This window comes from Cyprinodon variegatus, unplaced genomic scaffold, assembly GCF_000732505.1.
Source record: "Cyprinodon variegatus isolate N-32 unplaced genomic scaffold, C_variegatus-1.0 Scaffold614, whole genome shotgun sequence".
Taxonomy (NCBI): Eukaryota; Metazoa; Chordata; class Actinopteri; order Cyprinodontiformes; family Cyprinodontidae; genus Cyprinodon; species Cyprinodon variegatus.
The window spans coordinates 323,753-345,081 of NW_015151067.1; the positions used below are offsets into that span (position 1 = coordinate 323,753).

At 37.7% G+C, this 21,329-nt stretch overlaps 1 protein-coding gene across 1 annotated transcript in view; it reads right to left on the minus strand.

Annotated features, from left to right (window-relative positions):
- Positions 1–13,967, minus strand: part of LOC107096317 (cadherin-12-like) — a 205,181-nt gene extending 191,214 nt beyond the window's left edge. The window contains exon 1 of the mRNA XM_015392921.1: positions 13,561–13,967. The gene's annotated coding sequence lies outside the window, so the exon portion shown is untranslated. The remainder of the gene's footprint in view (positions 1–13,560) is intronic.
- Between the last annotated feature and the right edge of the window lie 7,362 nt (positions 13,968–21,329).

The following is a 21,329-nucleotide window of genomic DNA, read 5'->3' on the forward strand; positions in this document are numbered from 1 at the left end:
AAAAAGTACTCCAGAGTGTTGTTCAGCATGGGGGTGAGTAGAAAATGAAGGCTAATCATGTTTTGGGTGTACTATTCCTTTAAGGTTCCTCCATTTCCCTGACAGACTGTACGGCAGTCATAACAGATTGATACGTGTAGAACTCAACTCAGTTCTACACATATCAATCTGGCTACCTGCAGGTCACTCGGTATTTTGTGGAGGTTAAGCATAAAATATTTCTTCTAAATATCTGAGACGTACATAGTGGAAAATCTTTGTTTTCACCATTCAGACATAAACTATAGCCGCATTGTGTGAGAAAAAGGACTGAAATAAGCCTGGAATAGAAATCTATTAGTAAGAAACCATAAAAGAGGTTTTGTAAAACTGATGAGCCCACGAGTGAATCATATCAGCTGTGACTCTTTTAGACTATAAAGTCTAAAAAAATGGAACAATAGCATTTGTTACTGAAAGTTACTGTACCAAAAAACTTAAACCATTCTAATTCAAGCAACACATAACTGCAGTGATTTATGGCTCTACAAAAGAGAAATAGATCTGTCAGTCTTCTGGATTGTGTAGACAATAAGAAATGGGGTGAGCAGAGGGCCTTGCTTGCAGAAGGGTGACTGAGCACATTGTTGTTTATCTTCAACACAATATAGTCAACAGACCCTTGCTCATCAAGAAAACTCAGTCGGCTAGGTCACAACTGACAAATGCTGAGCCCCAAGGGTATTGAGCCGCTGTGGTACGTTTTTCCTTGTGTTACTCAGAGCTCAGCTCAGGTGAAGAACCTTGAAAGAGAGTGTGTGAAAGTTCATTAACATGATGAGGCTTCCACTTTAATTCTACTTAGGGTGCAGATAGTAAAAGCATTAAGGCCATGCAGGTGCTTGCCTGGGTGAGTTTACAACTGTTGGCACACTATGTCAGTGGTTTTACCATAGATCATGATAATGGTGAACTTTAGAGTGGGTGAGTGTTTATTATTGAAAGGATCATTTATATTACACAGTTTCCAATATTATTTTTAAATAAATCTTAAGAAGCAACAAAATTATAATTGTGGGTAGACTAATTCCCAGACTTTTAAGGGGATCCTGTAGAAAATCATATCTCTAATTGCAAACACAGATTTCGAGAATGTAATGATTTTTTTATCTGCAGTTGGCATATTGATCATTAATACATAAACCATTTCAAGGCTAGAGAGATGATTTTACAGCTGCAGATTCATCTGTCTAATGTACAGGCTAATACTTGTGAAACACTTTGATGATGTTTAACTTAAATGTATTTTACCTTAAATGTTTTTATTTTGGGGGGGTAATTTTTTATTTTTTATTTCAGGCCTTTTATTCTGCTGGCTTTCAATAAAATGTTCTTTGCCCTCAGAAGTTGCCGAAATCAGTAATCGTCCTGCATGTAATTTATTTGTAGCCTAAATCTGGGTGTTTTGCGAAGGCCTCAAAAGTCGGAACATTAGTGATTAAACTAAATATTGAAGACCAAGGGACAGAGTAAGCAGTTTAGGGAGAATGTTTTGGAGAGGTTTAAAGCAGATTTAGGTTATAAAACAATCTTCCAAGTTCTAAACATTGCAGAGAGCTGTTTTCAAACTACAAACAGAAAGACGATGAGACAACTGCACACCAAGACATGAGTGTCTGCTCTAACCATCAGGCTAGGTAATTAGAGCATTGATCAGATATGCCGCCAAGTAAACCATCATAACTTTTTGGGTACTGTGGAGATCCACAGTTCAGGTGGTAGGAAATCTAAAGCTGCTTTTATACAATACTTTATCTAAATTCAGAATCTGTTCAAAAACCATATTATTTTGCACAACACACGGCATATCAAAGCTGTATTTTTATCCTCTATCAAAGGAACCTCTTAGTGTTAAGTATTTTTGATATATGCATCATCTTTCTGCCTGTGGAGACATCATTCGTGATGTTTCCTTAGGCCATCCAACATGAGACACACTTACCCAGACAAACCAGCTGGGGTTGAAATGCTTTGACTTGTAACCAGGTAGCAACCATCGCCACCTGCAGCTCTTCTCTCCTGATCCACAGCCACTTTGAAGTAGCTTCTGCAACCTTGGTGTGCAACTTAATGGTCCATGCTCAAGGGCTCATGCAGTAACAAGCATGTTCTAGACAGAAAATCCATAGTAAACCCATTCCTTTCCCATTAACTGGTTTATTTGTTGTATTTGTATAATGAACCATTTTTTTTAAAAAATTGTAAATTGTGCACAAAGGAAAATATCTGCTTTTTTTTTTTTCTTTTTTTTTTTACAAGGCCAAATTATTTTTATTCAATATATTTTCATTTTCATGTCTTATTTGGTATTAAATAACAAAAAAAGGATCCAGAGACTTGCTGTGATTAATTGAGGTCAAAAATGAGAGGAACTTAACTCTGTGGTCTCTGTTTACAGGCAAACACCTTACATTAAACATGTGAATCTGCATTCCTCTTCTACTCCTGTAGCTTCCACCCTCTTTTCCATGCACTACGTCCTATTTATCACGAGTGTAGCACACTAAAGTAAGCCCGATCAAGCTGACCTTGAGGAAGTCTGCCTCATAAGAAGCCTCACCTACAGGCCAAGATCTAGCGTCTGTCAGGATGATTTCTTATTCTATTTAATGAAAAAAGTGCAAAGCTTTATCACCTCCCAGGTTCATGGTTTGTATAAGACATAACTGGTCTGAAATGGTAGGCCATTAAGTCAAAAAGCGGTGTACACAAAAAAGATGTCCTTAAGAGTCACTGTGATTTAAGTGCATTGGAGGTGAATGGGCAATTTTATGTTAGACCGGCACTCTGGAGAAGTGCAAACTAAGAAACAGACAACAATGTTCCCCTATCTCTTCGGTGACATTTTCCACAAAGGCATTTGTCTGAAGATAAGCATGAATGAATAAAGTCCAAAGTGCTTCTTTGTCCTTATGCTTTCACCGAAGACCACACTTCAGAGGTTTACCGTTTCCTGCTTGACTTGCAGGTTAAAATTAAAGGATGTAAGTATTCAAATTCTATTACTCTTGGAGTTTAAATATCATTTAGCCAAACTAATCAAGTATACTTTTAATATATAAAAGCGGCTGCTTCATTTTTACAAACTGTCTGCTGCCAAGTGAAAGAAATAGATTTTGAAACTGCAAACTTATCTTCAGCCATATTGAATTAGGAAGTAAAGATAAACATAATGGCAGTGGCAACTGGCCAATAGAGGGCACTAGGGCGCCCTCCCACCCATTCAAAGACCTTCATTAAGACATAAAAAAATGCAATTAAAATATTTCTAAATATATTGAAATATATTTATTTTTAGACGTGCAAGATTAATATTTAATACTTAATGACAAGTAAAGCTGTTTTGTTTTTTCATCGGATTGCTGATGTATTTTCGCCCCTGGGTGCAAAAATCTTACGTCAGGATCTGATTTAGCATGGATAAAGACAGGTAGGACTGATTTAAAGCATTTTTTAGAAAAGGCAAAAAGGCATGAACAATCTGGGTTTCACATGGAAAATATTAGAATTTAGTGTACTTTTTCTAAATGTTTATTTGCATAGTTGCCCTTAAATAAACACATTCTCAAAAATAAATAGCTTTTATATATTAAAGGAATGTAAAACTGACTAATAGCTTCTCCATTATTAAACTGGTACATTTTTTTTTAGGTTTGTGACACAATATTGGACCATGCAAAACACAGATTTGCCTTCATAAAGTCTACACTCCAAACCTGGCAGCTACATCAGGGTTCATGAATAGACTGGTGAGAAACTTTGGACGTTCCCTATTGAATTTCAAATCTGGTAGTTCAGCTACACTGTTTAAACTTAAACGAGGACATTTAAGGCTGGTTTGTTCTCAGAAACCGGGTGATCTGCGTGTGTGTCGCAGTGAAAGCAAATGTGCCCCTGCCCCTTCTGCAGATACTCTGCTGCACCTCTCCAAAATTGTAGGTGACCGCAGACAGTGCCGCAGACAGGAGGCCTCTGATTGGTCAAATCTACATCCGCTCTACACTATGTATTTCCTGTTTGGTACCTTACTGGCTTGTTTTGTTTGTATGACCGCCATTGCAGGAAACGAGACATGAAGCTGGACCAGCTAGAAGAGCAAGGTCAGCGAGAACGCTGGGACCCTTTCTCCACCTAGATCCCTGCTCTTTTTCGCCCTCATGTCCCTTCGTCGTCACCCAAACTTGCCTGTTGTTCCACTTCCTCACTGCCTCAGCCGTATCTAGGCTCACAGCTAGTGCGTGATTTTCCCTCTTGCGTTGTGGTGTGGAATAACATAGCACAGACCACGCTTCCATATTGGTTATAAATCAATGAATATAAATCGATGTCATACCTGCGACAAGCTCACTGCGACATTCTGCTGCAGGAGTATAACCAGCCTTTTAGTCTAATGTACAAATGTATATGATTCTGCTGGAGCTATACTAATGTTAAACAGGAGTTTTCCTCTCCACTGTCGCTACAAGCATGCTTGGTGTGATCGATTTCCCTGTAAAGTGCCTCTGTAAGGTTGTGAACTGGCACTATATAAACTGTATATATAAACTGAACTGAAAAAAAAAAAAAAAATATATATATATATATATATATATATTTGCTCCGGCAGCCATATTGGATCTGGATATCAAGGCAAATATATATTAAAAAAAAAAATTACTTACAAACTTACTCAATTGTTTCACCTTGCAATTCCAACATAAGCATTAGTTGTTTTTGAATTGAAGTGCAGAACTCTTCGACAAAGACACGCAACACAATTTCTGTAATGTGAGGCCTATTAGAGTTAGGTTGGTGTGAATGTTCCACCTTAGAATACCAACCATGTGGGGATCTAACTGAAATTCCTAAATACAAGGTTGGATTTATTTATTTATATATTGTTTGCACATTATCATATTTGTTCTTTTTTTTTATTTACAGGTATTGCACATGTTGCATTTGGGGTTTTGGTATGTGACATTCTTACTTAATGCTATAACTTCCAAGTGTTCTAGTTGTATTACTTTCTCAAACCTTTTCTCCTCTGAGAAGAAATACAGCACAGCAAAGAGGCTTTTACTGTTTCAGCTGTCACAAAGTGGAACATAAATTATGCAAACAGTGGGTGTCATTACTTGCAGTTAAACTTTTAATGTATGCTCATAGCATAACAATGGCATAAGGGAGCAGAATAATATTTTATGTCCAACTGCGTTTTACATTACACTCCAGAGTCAGCCAGCCACTGCTGTTCCAGCATCCAATTTCTGTAAGTAAAACAGCAGCCTGATAATTGGCCATGATATTAGGACAGTATGATACAGCAGGATAAACTTCCTATTAAAGCACACTTTTGAACACAGACTTGAATAACGCCTGGATTATCACAAAGCAGCTTCTCATGCAGACATTTTATGCTCTCATTGTTAAGCACACTTTTAGCTTTTTATCATATTTTGTTTCTTTTCCTCAGTAAATCCTAATTTTGCTATTCCCAAATGTATCTAAGGCCAATAATGCTGTGGTGCTGTGTAATACACCATGATGCGATTAGTGAACAAATGAGACACGGAAATCACTGATGCTGCTCAGCATTAAAAGTGGCCCTCATCCTGGAGTGAGTATCCTGCTCAAGGACTGTAAAAGAAAAGGTAAATCGCTTGACTTCAAGTTTTCCTGCAGCATGAGCAAAGTGTGACCTAAAAATCTCTTATTTTTATTAAAATAATGTTCAGTCTATGGCTGCAACTAATGATTATTTTGTAAATTGATTAATCTGTTGATTATAATCGAAAAAGGTTCTTTAAAGAAGACTTTTTTGCTTAATAAAATCAGGTGAAACTAAAGCCTTTCCGTTTAAGGAGTTCTGCATAGAGCATGTTGACAGATGAAAACATTTTTTTCCTAAATGCAAAACTTTTACATTTTTTTTTTTTTTACAACTTTGGAATAATTGCTGCTGAAGGTGGGTTTGTTCTGTCAGCTAAAGTCATGTTTTAGGGTCTCTAAACTTTAAACTTGAACTAAACATTTAACAATTAATCGATATCTAAATTAGTTAACAATTCTTTCGATAATAAATTAATCACGATTAATTGTTTCAGCCCTAATTCAGTCTGTGATAAATATAAATTTAGGAAGTAGACATAACTTTGTAGATTCTTCCTAAAAGCTAATTGATGCTTATGTACCTGCAGTATATTTTCAAAACATGTAAGATGATCTAGATCAGACAGAATATTTTTAGCAACAATAAAAAGGAACCATATGGTCTTATCTTAAATCTTAACTAACTAATCAGGAGCATTAAAAGAGGCCTTCGGGATTAGCAATCCCAAATCCTCAATAACCAATATACAGTAAGTAGGTATTTCATTCAAATCAGAAAAAAATATGAAACATCAAGCAAATGCAGTCAAAAATAAAAATATTAAAAAACGCATCTTAATTTTATTCAATATTATCTTGAAAGAGTAAACTCTCTGAAAGAATCGATTTAAAGTCATATTACCTGATAATAACAGCCATTAAAATGAGCTTTAATATCAAGCTCCATGAATATTACGCCAGCTCTTATCATCATTACTGATGGATTAACTGATGGACTGCTGCCACACAAACTTATTAAGGTTCTGAGGAGCCAGGCTTAAATGAAAAATATATTGACCCAGCAAGAGCATACTGAAAAAAGCACCCACTAATGGCCATGGAGCCATCTGCAAAATTTAATCAGTTCACCAAAATGGGAGTATTCCATATTTGTTTTCGCCTTACACTTTCCTGCAGAACTGCTCAGACACAGTAATGAAAGGCCCCTTGGCAACCTCTCTAGAAATCATTACAATCTCTCTTTACCTCTAGGGTCACTAAACTAATAGTCATTCACCTGTGTGACAGGAAATCTTTCCCAAGTTGCCAATAGGGGACCAGTGGGGTTGTGTTTAAGGTTATGGAGTCGAGACCAACCAGAGATGGCTGTTTATTGTTCTGATGAGTCTCAAGGAGTGAAAGGATCAGTGTCAGAACAGAAGCAATGCATCACCAATGCAAAGCTCTGTGGTTACACACATACATTTCTAATGTCCAGCTAAAATTGGCCAACAATAAAAAGCTGTGAGCCGGTCCTCTAAGGAAACTGGACAAATAAACTTCATGCATTGCATTTTAGAGATTTTAACAACCAAGGCTCAACTTCATTCACCACTATCATTGCTCTACCTATAGTTTGCACATCTTTTTTCAGGCATGGAATTTACAGATGTGGAATTTTCTTTCATTGTCTTTCACTTTATTATTCTTCTTGAAATAAAAACATTTCTAAGTACACTGTAGGTATCCAAACCATATGAGAAATCTCATGTTTGAAAGTACTTTAGGGCTACAGAAGAGCTTTTTTGAAATCGTTCTTAAAGGTGTATTGCGCAAATTGAAAAGGTATATTTTTTTCTATTTCCCATGCATACCCTTACACTGTCCAACATGCAAAATTACTTTTTTACTATTTAGCAAAGATGCCTCTATTGGGTCCATTAGTCAGTTCATTTGAGGGATTTGGGCAGATTTCTCTGGGCGTGCATGTTGGTGTGACATGCCGCATGCTTTCGTTAAGCTGGCTAGCCTGTTGAGTCCCTACAGCAGCGAGAGATGATAGCTGATGATTTTTTTTTTAAGATCGGTCAACAAAGACCTCCCATAAGTGAAATCAAACCCCACAACTGACTCCACACATGAGTAAAAAAAAAAAACAGTTTTTTTTTAGCATGACAGAAAGGGGCAATTTGGAATTGGATCAGCAAGAAAGTAAAGCAATAGTTTATATTAGATATTAACGAAGAGCTCTGTAAATGCTTTTTTTTATTTTTTATTTTTTACTGAAAACAGAGAGTGTTCATTTTAAAATAGCCAAATTGTTCCTTTTCACTCCAAAAACTGTGCAGTGCAGCACTGCACTGCTTTTTTTTATTATTATTATTTTTTTTTTCAGTGCATATGCACACAGCTCTGGTGTTATTTTAATTTTTTGCTGTAGGGGAAAAAACCTTTTCAAAGTTTCTGGAGCTGGATGCTCCCTGAAGTAAATCCAGAGCAAATTGTGCTATATTTGTTGTTGCTTTTGTTTCTATAAAGGGTGTTTATTCAGAAGTGGATTACAGTCAATGTGGGAAATAAATACTCTCAGAATTCTGAATAATGACCTATTAAACCAAGTTGAGCCTTTTTAAATTCTCACCTTTCTCCACAAAATTCTGAGATATATTTATATATTTTTTTATTCTGACTTTTCTTTTTTTCAAACTTCTGAAAAAATATGATCATTTTTAAGAAAACTTGTATTTCCTAGTGAAGCAAATTATTTTCCATGGGTCTGCATTAAATAAAAGAAACCCATATTTGAGGAGTTTGATTTCATGTATATAGATTTTTTTTGATAGAATTGCAAGTTATTATTATTTTAGTTTACTTAAGAGTATGCAGCAAAAGAAAATCTATTTTTACATCCATTGTATCTTATCTTTACTTTACCCCAAAACTCTCTCCTGGTTGTTCTTGGGTATCCAAAGTTTCTACCAGAGTAGAATGATTAACAGGAGTCTCCTTAATTTAATATTTCCTGTGTTTTTTCCAGATAAATAAGGCTAATTCCCTGTTCCTGGACAGATTAAAACTTTATAAGAGATTCTGAATCCAACCAATGGGGTTTTTGCATGGGTCCTGTGGAGACATCCCCATTAGACGCCTTTTAGATGTGGCTGAACTCAACGCTCCTCCTGGCACCATTTTATTTTTAACCTAAAGGCAGCCATTATCTCAAATAAATTTATTTCAGGCATATGCATTTAAAAGCTCTGTCTTTCAGTCAAGGTTTAACATCAAATACTAAAGTATTTAGTGTATTTAGTATCTGCCTCATGGCAGAATCATTTTATCGATGGTAGGGATGCAGCATTCCGCTCCTGGAGGGCTGGAGTCCTGAAATTATAGATGTCTCTGCTGCAGCACACCTGAATCAAATTATTGAATCATCATTAGAACTTGGTAGACCTTTACTGAAAATCAAAAAGGCAGTCCATCTATTTGATTCAGATCTGTGAATATACGGATAAAATGTGTTGCAAAATGGCTCTAGATTTTGACGGTTTACGGTATCAGTAGTGCATTGCCAATCTTATATACCTCTCACATGGATCATTAAGTCTAAAATAAATCTATTCCGATAAAATACCTCAAAGTATCATAGGACAAAATACATTTCAGGTTTTTTAGCAAGTGTGATTTTTTTTTTTTAGCCCAAAGAATGTCTTTTTAAGTGGAATTTTTGACCATATTGGTCATGACCAAAACCCTCTTCATCAATCCTAAGCGCTTTTTAACTACAGGTTGTAGACATCATTGTGTTTTAAAGTGCTTACCTATATAAAATATGGAAGAAAATCAGAAAAAAAAATTACTTTGTTCCAAACAGTTCTAGAAATGTCTTGGATAGCTGATTTTCCTTTTTTTTTTCTTAAATGAAATTACATTTTTCTTTAAATGTCTAAACTACTGTATCGCCCGATGTATTGTAAACTCTATTCCTTCGGACTTTGAATTACAGTCGAAGGGGTAAAAGGAAAGAAAGGCTTTCAAAACTGTTCATGGCTTGTTTCTGTTGCTAATGCGTGATGAATCTTTCAAAAGGGATCACAAAAATCTCCCCAGGAACATAAAGGCCCAAGGCTCATTGAGGTGTTTCAAGAATTGCCTCAGAGTGTTTTAAGCCACATTTTTCTTCTGCTCGAACAAAACCGGAGACCATAAACTGACCTCACCTTGGATTTTCCTTGAGATAGCTGAAGGTTGTGAACTCCAGTGATTTTAAGTAGGATAGTAAGAAAGAAAAATATGAGGAGGCTGATTAATAATCGTGTTTTTCTCGAGCCCTCCGACTGTGGACATTCTGAGATAAAAACCCCAACAGTGCTCAAGTGTGAGTAATAATCAGTGTTCAGACAGTGTGCAGTTTGAGTCTCAGAGGAGCCGCCTCACCTTTTATCTTACACAGAACATCATACAGAGCTCACTGCTTTGTCTTTTTCTTAGGGCAAAACAGTTGTGTCCTCGATATAAAATGGTATCATCAGGTAACCGCATCCTTCCTACTTCTATTTTTGCCGCCCGCTTCAGATAACATGCATACACCACAGGGAAAGTTCCATTCGTTTGTTTTACAGAAAGTCTCAGAATAAGAGGCCTTCACAAACTGTGAGCTTTTACCTCTGCAGGGGGGGTTTCTACCGCAGAGAGGAAGAAATGAAGAAAGAGAAAAAAACCCTGACACATGAACAGAGACAAATCTATATAAATAATTGCTAAGTGGAGTGGAGAGGAGTTGCCCATCATTCAGACAAGAAGCGTGTGCAATATCTCCGGGAGATTGAGAGTCATCCATCACTGCAAGACTTTAATTCAAGATGTTTAGGACTGTTGCTGATGATTGTCTGGAGAGGCAGGGAACGTCTGGTCTTAGGGGGTCTGCAGGGGTCTTTGGCTGAGTGTGGCTCACAGTGGGGGAAAAATTGCAGCCTGACACGAAGCCCGTTTACACAGACACAATGCAATAGTTTCATTTGAGATTGGCTGTGAGCACACAGACAGGACAAGCAAATCACTGTCTGATTAGCATTCAGATGCTTGAAAGTGTGGAAGCAAGTTTCTGACAGCTTATTACATCTTTTGCCGCTACAAAAATGCGCGCTGACAGATGCACTTTGGTGCACGCACACACACTCTGACACACCTCATTTAGAGCAGAATGATGTCGAAATGAGTCTATTTGAGTGGGGGGCGGGGATTGCAAAGCCCAAGGTAAAGAGAGTCTGGAGACGCCAAATAATCTAAGGTATTGATTACATTTGAACCCCGAGGCTCCTGATGGACATGCACTTAGAAATGCAGCGATAGGTGGCACATCCATATGACTGATCACTGTAGTTTTGCTTTATGGTTAGGGCTGCAGACTATCTATAAATAACAGCTCTTTCTAATCAAATGGAGCAGCAGGTCCGAAGACATGATGACAGCTTGGTAGACGCATGCTGTAATTTACCACAGAGCACTTAGTCTAGCCATTAAATTTACATGGACACAGTGCAGAGTTGACTTTTCCTATGCTAAGAGATGCTGCAACTGATGTATTACAGTCAACTGATGATGGCATGGGATAATATATTTCCCTTCGGAGGTGTGCAATAGTTTTATGCCCTTAAAACAAACAACCAGAAATCACTAAGGAGCTTATCAGTTATGATTAATTGTCAGTTAATTCAACAAATCATGTTCTGCTGCAAAACAATTGGGATTTGATTTAATCTGTGCAAATACACTGGCAGGGTGGTGCAGCCCGTAACAAGATAATCTGATGTAATGCTGTTCAGTGTTAGACATTGTGATGGGATGCTGCATCCTGTCCTTTTGCTGGACCGGCATCTATCAAGGGCAGCGCTGAACACGTGAAACCAGAAGACAAGATCCAGAATACAGAATGGTGTTATTCACACATGAAAAAAAGAACGTTATCTCAGGAGAATATTATGTTCCAATCATCAAATCGGAGAAATGATTGCCACTGTGTCCACCTCAGTTGGTTAGTAGTGTTGGCATCTCTTAATAATCACAAGTATATTGCATGTGTCTTGACTTATCCCCCTCTAATGCAGTTATAATATCTGAGTGGTCGGTGGCGGCATGCCTTGAATGCTCATTTTCTGCACAGTAGCCTCTGTGTACTCAAAAGGTCCGGCTTCTCCTTTTACTGAGGGCAGACTCCTTGGAGTATAATTTGATTATTCCAAAGCAGGTGTTTTCAGCTGAATGTTGATAAGAGAATTCAGCGCCTCAAACACTTGAGCAAGGGGGCATTAGATCTGCCTGAAGCAGCTGAGGGTAAAGGCTTATTTTTCATCTAATCTGTAAGTGAAGACGGGATTCACTGAAAAGCCGCATATGGCACCCCTGTAGACTAGAAAAACATTGCAAATACAGAGAAAATGAAGAGACTGATCTTATTATCCCTGATGCAAAATCAGCCATGCATATGGACTAAAAAGTCCCAAAAAGTGGATTAAGTTCATGCCAGTCCATGTGGCTGCCACTTGTTCTGCAGAGAAGATGCTTATCTAGTGTAATTACAACTAGCAAGGAAGTAGCGGAATCAATAGATCACACATATTTATGTCACTGTTATTTGTTGTCATCTAAATCTACATCTTCCACAGCGTAAGAGTGGAAAGGTTACATCTGTAATGCTGTTGTTTCTTGGCTTAACGCAAATCTTAGCCAGTTTCTTTCACATTGGTCTTCCTTGCAACTACACAGGAATTGTTCCCTTGCAGTATTTCCCTAATATGCTTTTTCCTAACATAAAGAGACTTCTCTAGAAAATCTATGCAACTTCCCTAAAACATCCATGAGTAATTCCAAGTAACTGCTTCTGATTTTGGGAAATAGGATGTGTATCTGGGATTCACATTTTTAAAAGGATCTGCAGAATCGATAGAAGTTGTTTTCACTTTAGTTCCTATGTATATCTAATCTTACTCATCCTAATTGGCACTTGTTTTTGCATCAACAAAGATAATTGGTCTAATAGACTCCGAGCAAACAAAAGGAAACTTCCGAAGTAAAACCATGCTTTTGTTTTTTTCTGCGGATGTCTTTTTCAATTCTAATGATCCAAATCGAACAGCTGCTACTGAACACTGAGGTAGAGGTTACATCTGTGTTTCTGTTGTTTCTAACCCTAGCCAACCTCCTCAAGATTTGTTTTGTTTGCACAGATTAAAGACTCTGCAAACAAAAGGAATCCTTTCAAGCATTTATACCTTATACATGGACACTTCACTGTGTAGACCGAAAAAGACACGTGTGACACATTAAGGTCACATATTATCCACTTGGACTAGAGTATTAATTCGCACTTTTCATCAGATCAGTTTAGCGTTGATTGGATAAGATGGGACCTCTTTTTGTGTGGCTCAACGTCATAAGCACGTCTCTGAACAACTTGCCAAAACCTTTTGACACAGCGTGGGGAGATAATCACTGTTGAGCACGGAGTTAAAAAGCCGTGCAGCCCTTTTCATATGCAGATGAATCCAAAAGAAGGAACTCAGACTTACAGCTGATGGCGGCACATTCACTCGATCATGACACGTGTCTAATTGATGCCTTTCTCCGACATCATCTCACTCTATGAGTCCCGACAGAGAGGCGCAGGGGGCACGGAGCTGCCAAAAAGTGGCGGGGATGCTTGAAGTTGAACCGCATTACAACACTGTCAAGGGCACACGTCTCATCCTGCTTCACCACAGGTTTGCAAGAGGTGCTTAACTTGGATTTGGTAAAGGAAATTAAAGCTATAACTTCATCAAACAGAGCATCTGGAGCTGAGATGAAAACCAAGTGTGCATGGAGTTCTTAATTACATTTCTGTTATTCTAAGATCTATCGTACGAGTGAAAAAGCAAATAGTTAGAAAGAATAGCTCAATATAAAAACACTTACCTTTAATGGTAACTTGGAGGCAGAAAAGCACCCAGTTTAATCCAAATTCTCTCTGAATCAAACTGTCCTTCCACCTTTACGCAAGAGCAGTCTCCCTCTTTCTCCTTTCACTCCTTTTTAATTCCTTTTCTCACCCTGTTTTCCTCTTTGGTGCCTTTCAGTCATCATCCCACTATCTGCGTTCACTTTGAGTGCGAGCTGGAGCATAACAAGACGCCCGTGACTGTAGGCACTGCACTGGAGAGGAAGAGATGGAGAATACACTGGAGCTGTACCTAAAGTGGAGTGCGTCCGAGCGGATGCAGAACAACGACTGAATGGTAGGGAGATGGGGGAGAGCGAGTGACTGAGTGAGTAGGGCAAAGTGTGTGTGTGTGTGTCTGCACCAAAAGAAAGGTGGTGTGTGTTTGAAGCAGGGAAAAAAATGTGAGGAGGGTTTGGGAGCACTGCTGGCTCAGTGGTGAGCGACGGTCATGATTGCATTGGTGTAAGGCAGGAGAGCAAAGCCCCCACCTCCTCCAACCCACCCACAAGCCCCCACCGTTTCTCCCCAACTCCCTCATCAGATCCCCCTGAGCACAGAGGATCTTCATCATCAAGCAGATTAGAGCCAACTAACACCCCACCCCCATAACCCCCCTGAAGACACACACATGCACACACATAGAGCCAAAGCTGTGCACTGTGGTCACAGGGGACATTCTAATTGGACAGACTGTTGGAGATGCTTCTTTTGTCCTAAACTCATGTGGTGGTTTGCCTTTGAAGACAAACTTGCATTTTCTTTAAACAGAAATTTCTTTGAAATTCTTGGTGGCACAGTAGTGTTCAAATATCACTAACTGGCAATGAAAATATAGGTGTCCCCCTGTTTCCAATAGAATAGAATAGAAAATGTCCTTTATTGTTCCACAGTCGGTTGTGTCACTGACAGAGTAAAAGGAGGCAACAAGTTCACACATAACTAAAAGACTATAAAACTGTTATAAGACTAAAAAGGACCGTAAAAAAGCAGACCAGACTTCACAGATTAATTGAACACTGCATTGTTCATGCCACTCTACAACTTTGTAACACTTCAGAATCATATTTTTCAGAATATGCAGCAACCAAGAAGTTCTTGTTGCAAGAACCACAAGACGGACCCCAAATACAGTAAAATGTACAATATATGGTCCCTAAAAAGAGTGCTTTTTTAAATTCCTCAAGGTTATTTAGTTACTTTATTAACACATACTTTAACCAGCTGCTGTTTAATACTAATTTCATGCAGTTTATGATAGTTGGACCCCTACTGAGGAGGCACCATATATGTAAGAATATAATCCCGCTATAATCCAGAAGTATTTAATCCAGCCCCAACAAATATGGCAGTTCAACATGGTCTTGTATTGTAAAAATTAAAATCAGAATATGTAGAATATAACATAAGAATTATCAGAAAGCCTCAAGTTAGAGCAATTCCCTTATAAGGTGCAATTAGTATTTGCCACCAAAACAGTTACCACAAGATGGCAGTAATGTGGAGAATCGTTGCACCAAAATCATTCCAAAAAAGTTCAGAAACAAACCACTGGACTTTGTTTTCCAGGTTTGAAGACATTTCACTTCCCATCCAGCATGATTTTCAATTCAGAATGTCAGAATTAGCATTGATCTAATCCAAACTGTGCAATGAATTTCCAAAACCCAAAAACTGAAACTGAAATGTTAGTTTGTTACTTTATAGTTGGGATAAAATGAATGTTTTTTAATACAACTCTACTTTTCAACCATATTAAAAAAAACTTTTTAATTTATCTTAAAGGCAAACTGTGGATTTTGTGACCTAAAGAGTTAATGCATATGAGTTATTTTAAATAACTACTCAGGCCAATATACAGCGCTTGACACTATCATTGCGACCAGCGGCGCTCTGATACTACTATGTAAGTTGGGAGATGATGCACCATCATTGACCTGGAAGAACGTATCGCTTTATGGCCACAGGCTCTTATATAGTATTGGAGCAAAGGCTTTTGCTCTACTATTGTTCAAGAAAAAAAAATTAACCCTTCTGTGGAGGCTTAAAAGAGAAAACATAAAAGGGATTGTGCATGAGGAAAAACAAGAGTCGATCTTGGAAAGGAGTTTGTTTGTTTGAGCGGGTTGAAGAAGAAGCCGGATGTAAAACTGATTCTCTTTTCTTAACTTTATTATTAGACTGGTAAGTTAACACTTTCCTCCTGGTATACAGTCATATATCTTTGCTATTATTCTCACTGTTTAGTAAAAGCTAAATTTGGTTAGGCTCGAAACAAAAGCTCACTGAGATGCCCGAGCTCCGCCGCTGGTCCTCACCAGCGTTTCTCACGCCCTCTTGGCTGATTCTAGATGTCTAGCATGGTCCCCAATCAAAAGACACTGAAAGCTGGCCGGCTGACTGTTTTTTGACTTTTGCGACAGAGCTGCGGCCCTTGTAGCCACTAAGGGCACTAGATATGAAGGTTACAGTTCTAGCGCCCCTAGTGGCCAAAAGTTACATGGTGTCCCTTTAGCCTAATTGGTTAAAATGAAATTATGGGTATTTTGTGTTTTTAATTAGTGTAACAAGACATGATTGATATGAAACACCTACGACAACAATTACATTTTCAAGATAAGCATCAGTTTATGTTCATTATAGTTGTTTCATATGTTTGTGCATATTATAAAGAAAACTGTATTAAACTTTGTTAAATAGGCTGGAAAAATTCAGATTTTATTTTTTTTTTAAAGATTTTTCCCAATTAGCCTATTTGCTTGAAATGACCATATCCACATCACTCCCTGTTTCTCATTTCCATTTGATGCATCTCTTCCACAGCCCAGTCCAGACTGAATGCATATGGCCGGCCATCAAATTGAAATAGCCCCTATAATACTGCTCCAGAGGGTCATCTCCTATGAAAATGCTCATGAAGCATCAGCCTCAGCCCATAAACAAACAATCATGTGTAAATGATGAATATATTGATGACTGGTTAGCAAAATGGAAAAATTGAGACCATGGCTGTGATATTTTTCAGAGGCATAACAAATCATTTTTAATTGCATGAATACTGTATGTAAGTTGGATAAAACTTATTAGAATGACATCATTTGTGCCTCTTTTTCAAACTTTATAACTGGGAATCTGAAAACAATTAAAATACCCTCTGTTTGATGATGTGTCTCTGTTTGAGGTAAACAGCAATAATTTCAGATTGTTTAAACAATTCTTTTTAATTGATTCTTTCCTGGGCTCCTAAGTGTACGGTTTATTTCCTGTCTGAATGAGGGTTATTGTTGTTGTTTGGATGTTCCATTATTGTTTACAGAGTAAAGGCTGAGTAAACATTAACTGGGTGCAAGGTCAGGGTCTACGCTTTAAGTTTTCTTGTAACACTGGAATGTGTACTGTATCAAATATCTCACTATATGTCAGAAAAAAGCTTGTCTTTTATTTTCATACTGCGTCTAAATCTAAGACTGTTCTGAGATTCATACATTTAAATACTATATCCTTTATTTGCAATTTCATGCTCTACAATTAATTCATTTTCTTATGCTAAATAATCAAAGGATATGAATGACTCTCTTGTTTATGAAACTGTAAGCTACAGTATATCCAATAACCTAACGTAATATGTAGTATACTGTGATATAGGGTAATTTTAGCAAGGCAGAACAAAACAAACAATGTCCTGGAAGTTGTTGGGCTGTCGTCCCTGACACATCTCTTCAACATCGCATAGTAGTCAGTGACAGTGACCCTATATATAAAGGGACATTATAATTACATAGTGTTTATCTGTTTGATAAAACCCATGTAAAGTACTTTTAATCTTGTTGTTTAAATATAAAATAATTTGTAAAAATCCAAAACATTGTAACTGTACTGGAATTTCCTCTCTATTGGCATTCTGTGAAGCTGTCTATAAGAAGGGATGGAGCAGATTGTACTTCCTAAGGAAGGTTAGGTCCTTCTGCATTAGCAGTAAGATGCTGCATATGGAGAGTGTGATCTCTTCTGCCATCATCCGCTGGGGTGACAGCATTAGAGCAAATTACTTTAAAAAAAGCTGAAAAGGCTAATGAAGGCTGGAGAGGTACCTCATCATGCTTTTGAGTACCTGGTGTATCACTTTGAATTGAATCAGTGAGTTGTGATGATCCTGGCAAGAATTATTCATAAAGGGAAGAACATCATGGAAAACTGAGAATCCTTCTCATCAGACTCTTAAAAACCAACAATGTCAGACTGCAAGCAAAGATAACTCCTTTGCTTTACACATTTTTTTTTGTTTAACTGAACTGAATTATCTAGACCTTCAATAACTTCTTACATACCTTCAACCTGAAAGGCCAGTCCCATTTCTTTGCTTTGTGACACAGTAGATATTCAGGTCCATGTTGTTTTCTTCACACATCTGAGAAAGATGCTTTTCTTAGTAAAATGCAAATCCTGGTTAGGCAAATAGGGTAATTTTAAGAGAAGGCATTATTCAAATGAAGCTAATAGGAGAATTCCGATTTAAGTCACTTTATGCAGACATGTATTAAATTTAACTACATCCTACGGTGTTCCACCAGAGATTTCATTGCACCCTACAACACACTGCTGCTTTATAATGCATGCCCTAGGCTCCTGCGGGGTGAGTGCAGAACAGGATGACTGTGGGTTAAAAGACAGGTAGTTGTTTAGGGATGGAGAGAAACGCTGCATGGTGGTAGATATAGACCTAGTGAAGCCTTTGGAATGTGTTGTAGGAGTATGTAGCGTGTAATGTGATTAAAGTCATTGATCTAACTAGGCTCTCTAACATGATGTAAGTAAGAAAATAAATAGGATATTCTCTATGCAACTCATGTTAACAGCATAATTGGAATATTGTCTTATTTGGAAAAAGGTCAATAGCTGAAATATTGCTCTGCATGTAAACACTGGCAGTCTCTTAGAGTTGTTTTGGTGGGTCCCTTTTCTCTCATTTCCACAGCATGGTGCCATTAATAATTCCTTTAAACACATCAATAGAGTTTAATTATTTAGGATTCCTGCACTATCAGCTCAACGTCTGAAATATTTCTGGCATCGTCTCATTGATGAATGCTTTTTACCTCTTAATTTTGATTTTCTTTAAATCTTATTTGTGTTGTTCACATATGTTTTCATTGAGAGTTATGTACACTTTTACTCCAGGACATTTTGTTTTGTATCGGAAATAGTCAAGGAAAGTGAAAGAAAGACCTTGGTGCTCATTGATCCAAGCTTTTAGATAAACAAGCATCTCTTTCTCCCTTTGATCAAACATTTTTCTTCCTGGTAACACATAGCAAACTAAAAAAACTTAGATCAGCATTGTGACTTGTCCATTACTAATACAAACAAATAAACAAAACAAAGAAAAAACAATATAGGCCTCCTGTTTCTAACTGTTCTAAGCTTAATGAGCATGGTTACTTGTGGAAAATGATGTAATCCTCTCTTTAGGTTAGAGGTCAGTCTCTGCCTCAGAAGGAGTTTAAGTACCATAGTATTCTGCTCTCTGCTAATGGAAGGAAAATAGATAGATGGTTTGGAGATAAAGTTGCTTTCATGTGGGTTTTGCACTTGATTTTTGTGATAAAGAATTTGTACATCAAACATTGGATTTAGATTATAGTTTATATTAGGACCCACCCTAAATGTCATAAAGCCTCCTTGCAGACATGGAAATTGCTAGAAGGACAACACTCTCCAAATACCAAATAAAGTGGATTGAATCTCTTAACACTTGCCTTAATTCTTCCTGTCTGCAATTAAATTGTATGTCAGAAACGTTACTGTTGGGATTTGGTACATTTTGACCAAATTTTATCAACTTATTAATGTGCTATTTTGAATTAAACCCTGGTTAATGTTGAGGCCAGTAGAAAGCTTTAAACTCACTCTCACATTTAAGAACCAGTTTAACAGGGTTTGAGGTTTGTGATGTATTGAATTATCTCATTGCTTGCAACAATCAGATGGAAACGCTGTGGCCGTAAAGGGTTTCATTCATATGTTTCATATAGATTTAGATCACATAGATTTATTATTAAGGGGATATTTTACCACCAGCGTATAAAAAAACTGAATATATCAAGTTCCAGCTTTTGGCTTCTGCTGCTGTAACCCTTATTTTTCAAGGTTATGTCTATTAACTGTTAAGAGATTAGTTTCTCTACACCTTTGTTGAAATGTTTTTTATTAGTTTGTTTAAGCTGCATTTCACATAGGTTAGCTCAAACCAGTTTCATTTGACCGCTGATATCAACAAATGGAGTTTTGTTCCACACAGATGCCATGTACTAGGTATCTTCTCTTTTGCAGATTGTTCTCTGTGAACACAGGAGACAATTCTGTGTTAAAATCAAAGTAGGTCAACAGCTTCTGAAATACGCAGAACAGCTCAGTTGGCACCAACACCCATGTCACTTTCAAAGTCCCTGAAATCCCCTTTCCTTGTCATTTTGATGCTTCGTTTGAACTTCAGCAAGTTATTTTCACCACATAGTAGATGCTTGATTATGTTTAGCTGCTGCTATGTGACTTGTTGGTTCACTCTTTAAATACAGATAGCAGAGTAGGTTGACCTGATTAGGTGATCGCTATGTGTTGAACCATCTGTGACACCTCTAAACAATCTAAGGATGGATGGATGGATGGATGGATTGCTTTTGTTTTTTTCTCTAGCTTATACTTATCATTAAAGTTGTAAAGTTACACTGCTAAAAAATAACAGTTTTGCAACACTGAAAGAAAGTTGTGCAAATTCCAACATAGCATACTTGCTGTAGAAAAACAATGTTCCCAATTTCTCTAACTGAATGTCTTGTGTTTGAAGTCATGGTGGAGCAGATTTGGAGATACACGATATGTCCTATCCACAAACTATTTTGTACTAATGCAAAAACTACAATGGCATGCAATGAATGCATTTCCAGGGACAAGCAATCAGTTCACATGTAGAGGTGCATTCAGAAGAGCAACAATGCAAATTGACATGACAGACATGACTTTAGTGATATAGCTGGTATGATCATCAACTTCTGTCTCTTGTTGTGTTGTGACAACCAGTGTTGGGCACGTTACTTTGAAAAAGCAATTAGTTATAGTTACTGGTTATTTCTCCCAAAAAGTAACTGAGTTACTAACTAAATTACTCCACAATAAAAATAACTAGTTACTAGTAAAAGTAACTATTGCGTTACTTTTGCGTTTCTCGCCCCCGTTACCCTCACCACCTGGCCCCCACCATCTCGCCATGTGTTTCAAAATCCAGCTGAATAGAGCGGACGACAAAGACAAGAACCTGAAGAGAGTTTTGCATTTATTGCAACTCAACATAAATGCCATCAGGGGGGAACGGTATCTGACAGCCTATAAACCCCGTCAGATAGCGTTTCCCCTCCTTAACATGGGGGGAACGGTATCTGATGGGCTTCTAAACCCCGTCAGATAGCATTCCCCCTGCTTAACATGGGGGGAACGGTATCTGATGGGCTTCTAAACCCCGTCAGATAGCGTTTCCCTCTTCTTAACATGGGGGAACAGTATCAGATGCGGTGTAAATATCATCAGGCTTCATAACCTCTACCTATGGGTGTGAAGCCTTTTAACAGGGTGTTCCGATGAGTGGTGAGTGTATAAAATTAATAACTGGGGGTGTCTAATTCTGAAATCCAACATCCATCCATCCATCCATCCATCCATCCATCCATCCATCCATCCATCCATCCATCCATCC